An 8,284-nucleotide genomic window follows, 5' to 3' on the forward strand; every position below is an offset into this window, starting at 1 on the left:
TTATTATGGATCCCTATTTGAAAGATAAAGAAAGTGGAGAGATAGTTTATGAAACTTTATCTTAATTTTCATAATAAGAATTCAATAATAGATTAATGTGGATTAGTCAATAAATTGTAGGATAAGCATGTCACTTTGAAATGTGAGAGTAAATACTGGAAGAAAGAGATAAATAATTTGAAAATGGTAGTATTTAGGAGGTGAAAGTGGGGAGTTATGTAGGAGACTATTCACAAAGGGTTTTTTGGATTAAGTTTGACTTTTAAAATATATGCATGCATTATATTGATAAAATAAAAATTAATTTAACACTTTATTATCGAATAGGGAAAAGCATGGCTGGGAAATAACAAGGTTGGAAACACTACTGATCCCCCTCCGCCGCCCCCCCCGCCTTTTTTTTTTTTTTTTTTTCTCTCCCCCTGCCTTTTTATGACCACTGCTCTTGATGCTGACATCCCGGGTAAAGGCAAAACAGTGTGAATAAGTTGAGGGAAGCAGCTCAGAGTCTCAGGAAGGGGTACAGAACTACTCTCAAGGTGTATAACTCTGACTCAGAATATTGCTAAAACATGCTTTTGATTTCCATTGAAGTTAAAAACAATTCTTCATTTGTTTTTATTCTGATAGACTCATAAAGGTGAAGTTAGAAAGCCTGCTATGATCAAGCTTCTGTTTGCCACATAAATATATCCAAACATAATATTATTAGATAGCTCTTTACAGTTTACAAAGAGAAATTTCATATCCTCATGTTAGCCTCGCCGTGTTATGATAGATAGTATCTTCCCTTTGTAGCTGAGTTTAGGTTAAAGGATTTCTTCAAGGTCACCCTGGTGATAAGTGCCAGAGGGTGGACTCTAAACTTATTACTTCCACTAATAATTCCATAACATATATAGTCACATCACAAAACAATTTTAAGTACGCTGATTTATTTATCTGAGTATTTTCATAACTATAACCTGATTACTTGAATGGTAGGTAGCAGGATGGAACATAGTGATTTTGGTTTGAATAGTTTTGAATACAGACTATGCTACAATTACTTGCTGCATGACCTTGGGAGCATTATTTAATTTATCTGAGCCTCTTTTTCTCTATCTGAAACAGGATATTACTGCCTTCCTCATAGGGCTGTTCTTAAGAGTTAACATATGTAAGATGTTTATTACAGTACCTGGGGGTTAGTATGGACTCAATAATTGCTTAATAGTATGATTGTTTTTGTTAACTATACAAATAACTATGAGATTATTTAATGATTCATGCCTTCTATTTTTTGTATATGAGAACAGCAACATTGGCTCACTATCAAAAATGAGGATGTTAAGCTTTCCTAGTGGAATGCTCAGTTTCAAAAAAAAAAGCATGCATATGTGAACATCGAAGTTAAATTGAAATTACTTAAAAATTAATTTACTTTAGAGATCACCTTTTCAGTGACATGAGTCACTAAGAATCAGGCTGCAACTGTATGATCTATATATATCTGTAAAATAGTATAAATGCAGAGAAAAATATCAAGAAATATCTATCAAATGGTTAATGGTGGTCATCACTAAGGGTTGGGATCATGGTGTGAGACATTGACCTATTTATTGATATTTTTAGTGCTTTTTAAAAAATAATGAAGAGATACTACTTTCATAACCTAAAAAAGAATATGATTTTAACATAACTATATGAAAAATAAGCCCTTCTTTATCAAAAGAGTTTGAATGACTTACTCCATGGTGATTTCTAGTGACCATTTCTTCCTAAATCCTCTGAAATCTCCCTTATGGTTGACAGCAGCTCAATGACACGCTTGTGTCCTAAAATTTGCATCTGGTTTCCATACAGAAGGTGTGTTCCTTGGTTTTCTCTGGACCTGGTAGTCAAAGTATTTTTGGATTAGAGAAAATGTGCTCATTTTAAATGACAGATTTCCCTGCTGGTCTTTACAGTCATGAATATGACCTGCTGAGGACATTAGTGCTGTCAAAACCATTTTAATCAAACATATTTATAAATAGAGTTTAAAAAGAGAGTTTGGCTTTATCTCACACCCCAAGATGGCATTGGAGCTTTGCTTTTCAGTTATTCCTAAAGTTATTTCTAAAACCAATGCCGCACTCAATTGTAACCTTTCTCTCCCGTTCTGGCCCATGGGGGCTCTCTCCACAGCTCCCTTCCTGAATTCCACCCCTCCACGTTTTCCCTTTGCCCCTTTCTTTCGGGAGTTCGTGCTTCTTCCCGGAGCTGGGAGGGGGTGGGGAGTGGCTGGCTTTGGCTCCAGCTGCTGCTGGAGCAGCTTGGCTTCCTGCGTCCCCAGGCAGGTTTGCTTCTTCCAAGGACTCTTCCAGTCTGGTGTCCAGCAGCTGCCAGGAGAGGTCCAGAATTTCAAATGCTTTCACATCTCACCTTAGTATGGCCTTAAAAACATCATCATTCTCCCTAAGTTGACAACCTCCGGGCAGAGGAGGATTCTAGGGGATATTAGTTCTATCTGGATGCTCCCTCTGTTAACAGACTGGTCCTTGTGAACGTAAATAAAAGCAATCTAGGTACCAAGTCCTTTCAAGGTGGTGTGCATTAACATCAACAAAATGTGTCTGTGCTGCTGGTTGGCTTTTATTTTAGGATGGACCAGCAAAGTGTGGAACCACCCAGGAGATCCTTTGTCATCTCCAGGGTGAGTTTATGAATACTTCTTGGTTAGGCTCAAGTTTATCACAACTAGTAAGTATTTCATTCTCAACCTTTACACTCACTTGAATGAGAAACTTAAAAGAAATGACTTCTGGGATGACGCCCCTTTTGAAAATAGTTAAGAAAATTTCCAAAAAAAGATGTCACGGGTTGTGTTCTGAGCAAAGGGGAGAGTTGATGAGATTATCTGGTGATTCAGATTCTGGGGGATTAGCTGAGATTTCTGATAGGTTTTCCATTAAATATGTAGATGGGTGGCAGATCCAGTTCCCAAAGGACAACATAGGAGCAAAACTTGTGCGTGTGTTTGGCATCTGACCTCATTCAAAGCTGCTTTTTGGGAAGTGAGATATACGGGTAATTGTGATACAGCCGGTTGTGGCTCAGGCTTTAATTTTCAGAACAAACTTTACCTTGGACATCTGCCTCTGAATACCTGGAGCATGTGTTTCCCATCTCAATCAGCGACCTGTGTTGGTACCGTCTGGCAGAGGTATAAAACCTGGTGGTTAAGAGCATATAACTGGGAGTCCGATAGCCTGAAGTTGGACATTGAGATCTGCCACATACCACGACATTTAATGTGTTTGTTCCTCGGTCTTTCCATCTATAAAATGGGTATAATCATAGTACTTCCACACAGGCTAGTTGTGAAAATTAGTGCATGAAGTACACTGAGCACTTGAGACTGCTCCGTGCTAGTGAGTGGTTCTACAAGGGAGGTGTAGTAGAAGCAGGGGTTGTTTTTCTTGTGACTTATCTTAAATGTTCAGCTCCTGCCAAAGTCCAGCAACAACACTGATCTTTGAGAATAATGATATTAACAATTGCTAGTATTTATTGGGCACTTACTGTGTGTATGGTCTTATATATTTGCTCCTTGCTACAAGTCTGGGAAGAGAAGAAGCCCAGGGTATATTCCACACCTGCCTTCCTCTATTGTAGTCCTGATGCTCGGTCAGAGGAGATGAGCATGAGGCTGCATCCAGAGTAAAAAGTTCTTTCACAGGCTGTGATGTAGCCTTATGTCCCTCCTCTACCTTTATTGAAGATCAATGTGAGGAATAGCCATGTGATGAGCACTGTTGTTGAACATGGTACATTTCATTGCCTAGTGACCTTTAAGAAACCATGTCATAAATTTGCCGCAGAGACAAGAAAAAGATTGTCTTTCTTTTTCTTTTCTTTTTTCACTTTATATACTTTATTTCATTTATTCATTATGACATCCTGGTAATTAACAGTTTAGTTCAGTTCAACATATATATAGTCCTACTATGTGCCACGCTCTAAAAATACAGACATAAATCTGACATTGCTCCTGCCGTCAAATAGCTCACATTCCAGTGGGAAGACACACCTATTAATAGATATTTTCAACAAGAATGGTATTGGGGACTATTTTCTCTGTTTTGCAGATGAGGAACTAGACTCATATTTATTTACTGACTTTGCCCAGGGTCCTGAGGACAGTAAAGGGAACCCTGCTCTGGATAGCTTTGAAGTCAGTGTTTGGTCTCCTGCTCCAGTCAGTTCCCATGATACTTACTGTGGTCCTTTTTATATATCCTTGAGATATATATATATTTCTATATATATATAAAGAAATGCTGGTAGATTTGACTTACCCCCATACTTTGTTTGTAGTTCATTGAAAACAGGTTCCAGTGTTGTGAAGTAGTTTCACAGAGAGAGATCTTGTAAAGAGATGGGGGCTAAAATTTAGGAAGTACCTACTAAGTGCTAGCCTGGTGTTCTGGTTCCAGACCCACTTTCCACCCATTTGCCCCCTTCTCTGTGCTTCCAGAACCCTCCCATCTTCATCTACCCTGGTTCTTCTTCTCATAGTGAATGACTCTTGGTCACTGCCCATTCATTTGTCTATCTCTGTTTTTCCTACTTGAGCAGTTTGGAAAATTCAGAGCTCCACATAGCATGTGAGCTATTATTGTCAGGTGTTGGTAATCCTGAGTTGCATTGACTTGAATTTTCCTTGTTGATTTCTAAATGCTTTCATAGACTTTGCATGTGTCTCTGTAAAAAATTGTCTTTCTTGATGTTTACTCTTAGTAGACAGCTACTTGGGCTTAACACCTAGAGACTCTGATTTAGTAAGTTTGGGTCTGGTCAGATAACCGATTTTTAAAATGCTCCCCCCCTCTGGACAGGGTTAGGAAGTTCTAATGGGGCCCATCAGCTTTCCCTGTGTGCCCCGATTGGTATGATGGAGCAAGGATTTGTGCTTCCTGCTACAGACAGAATGTCTGTGTCCCCAGAACCCATGTGTTGAATGCTAAGCCCAATGCCATGGTATTTGGAGGGGGGGCCCTTTGAGGGGTTAGTAGATCATGAGGGTCTTTGTAAATGGGATTAGTGTCCTTATAAAAGAGATCTCAGAGAGCATCCTCATCCCTTCCACCATAGTGAGAAGATGGCCTTCTATCAACCAGGAAGTGGACCTTAAGCAGACACTGAATCTGCAGGTGCCATGATCGTGGACTTCTCTAGCCTTCAAAACTGTAGATAATAAACTTCTGCTGTTTATAAGCCATCTGATCTATGATGTTTTATTATAGCAACCTGTCTGGACTGAGACATTTCCTTTTACCTGGGTTTTCTTAGAGTTTTCGCTCTTTTCATGCCTCATCTCTTGTTCTTAAATATTTTTTATAGTTCACATATCATTTATTGTAAAATATCTCAGATCTGTTTTTGACACACACACAAAAGTTATTGGAAGAATGCGTGTCATTCCACCCAAAGTTTTCAACAGATTTCCCTTAAAACTCTCTTTGTGTTTTCTTTCTATCACTCTTTCCCCTATCTTCATCATTTTTAATTTGTTTGACAAAGTAAACAATTATATTTATTTACTTTTTAAAAAGCACTAATGTATTCTAAAGGGAGACTGGCTCACTCTCAAATGTCTTGATGCACCATAATTGTGAGGAGGGACTGTGCTAGGTGAAGGAGTTGAACCCAAGATAATGAGATTGGAGAGGACCATAATGAGTTCAAGGAAGGCACTGGAATAAAGGCAGACCCAGAGGATATTAGTGGAGGGTGGAATTTGCCTCATCCCAGGGACCTCCCAACCTGTTCCACTGATGTCGATCCACATGCCTCTTTGCCGACAGAATGCCAACGTGCAGCAATTATTTCATGTCTGTTAATGATATGATAGGACATTGTGAAGATGAACTTGGCCTAGGTCGCTGAATACAGCATTTACAATCAGCTTCCCTTGCTCTACAGCGGCCTTCCTCAAATAAAAAGAGGTGATTCCAAAGGTCATCGCAAGATTACAAAATAACAGACTCATAGGCTGTTATGTGTGGGAGGATGACAGACTGGGGCCTGGATGAAATGACATTGGCCTCAATCTGAACTTGAGTCTAGATTAGAACAGCAATACACATGTGACCAGCTGCAGGCATTCATTTGGTCCGGTCTTCTACATAGGAAAAAAGACTCTTTTTATCATTGAGTGTGAGAACTACTTCAGTACCACCAGACTGTGTTCAATAATCGAACCGATGGACTTGTTTTCAAATTAAATTTTGAGGAATGCTGCTAAAGCTCTTTATTATTTCCTTGGCTGTTGATCAGCATAAGTGACTTACAACTAAGTTTAATCAGTCTTTTTCATCCCAGAGGTGACCATAACCCAACTGTGTCACTCAGGCACCCCTCCCCTGGTCTCCGAGCAATCAATTGTTCCATTTATACTTTTCAAGCACCTGCGCTGTGCACACTTTCACGCCAGATGCTGTTACTGTCCTTTAGAAATTCACCATTGAATTGGGACAACATTATGAATACAATACAAAAATGAAAATGACTGGCAGTACAAAGCAGTGTAAATTAGCTGTGATAAAGGAGGTAGAAACACACATTGCAGGAATTCAGGGGCCGGCATCAGCTCATGGGCCGGTGAGATCAAGGAAGGCTACTCTGTGCACCTCTGAACCTTCCTTTCTCCTTTGCCTTAGCACATCTTTGCCAATGCCATTCCTCGCGTTCAAAATGTCCAACCTCTTTCTCTGCTTAGCATAACTCTCCTCAAGTTTCCAAACACAGGTTGTAAGGGTCCTCAGATATGTGGCTTAGAAATGTGAACTTCCGGTTAATGAGAATCACTCCGTACTTTTGAGTGAGGTTAGAAAATGTGACCTCAATGGTAAAATGTGAACCAAGGCTGAATTTACGAGAAGAGAATAATTTTCAATCATTCAATATAACAGGCTTATGCCTCCTCTTTATTGTTGTTCCCTAGGACATCTGAGAAGGGCTAAAAATATTTATTGACCCCCCCTCTTATAGGAAGGGGATTAAAGATAAGGCAACCTTAGACAGTGTCCGGAAATCAAAATATCTCTAGACTCTAGATCCCAGAGACAATGTCTGGAGTTACTTTTGGTTGTCACAATTTGTGGGCAGAGTGCTCCTAGCATCTAGTGAATCAAAGAAGCTGCTAAACATTCTACAGTACACAGGACAGTCTCTCAACAGCAAAGAATGATCTGCACTAAAATGTCAACAGTGCTGAGGTTGAGAAACCCTGCATTGGAGAAACTGAGAAGTTACTGACTGATACCTAGTTAAGAGAAGGTTGCTTGGAAGGATTTACCTCTGAGAAAAGGAAAACAAAATAGCAAATCTGTTCAGCTTACAACGTTTGGACCAGAAAATGAAATAAAAAAAGAGTTCAACTCATTCATTAAAATATCCCTTCAACAACCCTTTAATGCCCCGCAGCTGTTCATTCAGCACAAAGCTGACATTTCTGACTTTGACCATACACGTAGCGATGCCAAACAAGTGACTTCAGGGAAACCATACCCCTGACTCATTGCCAAGTAGTATCGTCATCCTTTAATTTGTTTAGTTTCTCCTTGGGTGTGTTAAGAACTCCCACCTTCCCAGGTGTGACCAGGTTAGACAATTCTCTGTTCCCGTTTCTCTCTGAAGGGGAGAGAACGTGTATGGTCAAGGTTAGGGAGGGACAAAGGTCCATGATGAAATCCTGATGGGATACCAGAAAATTCTGTCTGGATTTTCCCTTCGTAAGTTTGCGGTCTTGGCTGAACAGAGGCTGTTGATCGACCTTACCTATTGTTTTGCATGTTTAGAATACATCTTTTTGGGAGACCAGGGCTCAGAGGTTATTTCAACTTTATTTGGATGATTAATCCATACAAGGTATGGACATGTTTTAAAATAGAAATGATTTGCATACATGTCAGGTAAGCATAATTTGTAACCCATGGAAATTAATGAATTAATCCACTAAGTATTTATTGCATGTCAAGTGTGTACAGACATGGTACTAGGTTCCATGTCATGAGGATTCATAGTCTGGTCTGGGAGACAGCCAAGTAAAAAGATAATCACAATCTGGTGTGCTGAGTGTGATGGTGGGGCAATCAGGCAGCACTATGGGAGCACAGTGTAAAGTCCCTTAGCTGAGACCTGAGAATCGAGACTTGAAGGTTGGTAGGAGTTAGCGATTAAAAGAGTATGGAGAAGTGGAGGCAAGGAGTAGGTGATGCGATTTTACCAAAAGTGGTTAGAGTGTGCAAAAGTTCAC

At 39.7% G+C, this 8,284-nt stretch overlaps 1 long non-coding RNA gene across 1 annotated transcript in view; it reads left to right on the forward strand.

Annotated features, from left to right (window-relative positions):
• The window catches only part of LOC140626296 (uncharacterized), a 55,248-nt gene extending 50,003 nt beyond the window's left edge, over nt 1-5,245 (forward strand). Inside the window, exon 4 of the long non-coding RNA XR_012025475.1 lies at nt 5,119-5,245. This is a non-coding gene — a long non-coding RNA (uncharacterized lncRNA). The remainder of the gene's footprint in view (nt 1-5,118) is intronic.
• Nucleotides 5,246-8,284: the final 3,039 nt, after the last annotated feature.

This window comes from Canis lupus, chromosome 37 (assembly GCF_048164855.1).
Source record: "Canis lupus baileyi chromosome 37, mCanLup2.hap1, whole genome shotgun sequence".
In the NCBI taxonomy this organism is placed as follows: Eukaryota; Metazoa; Chordata; class Mammalia; order Carnivora; family Canidae; genus Canis; species Canis lupus.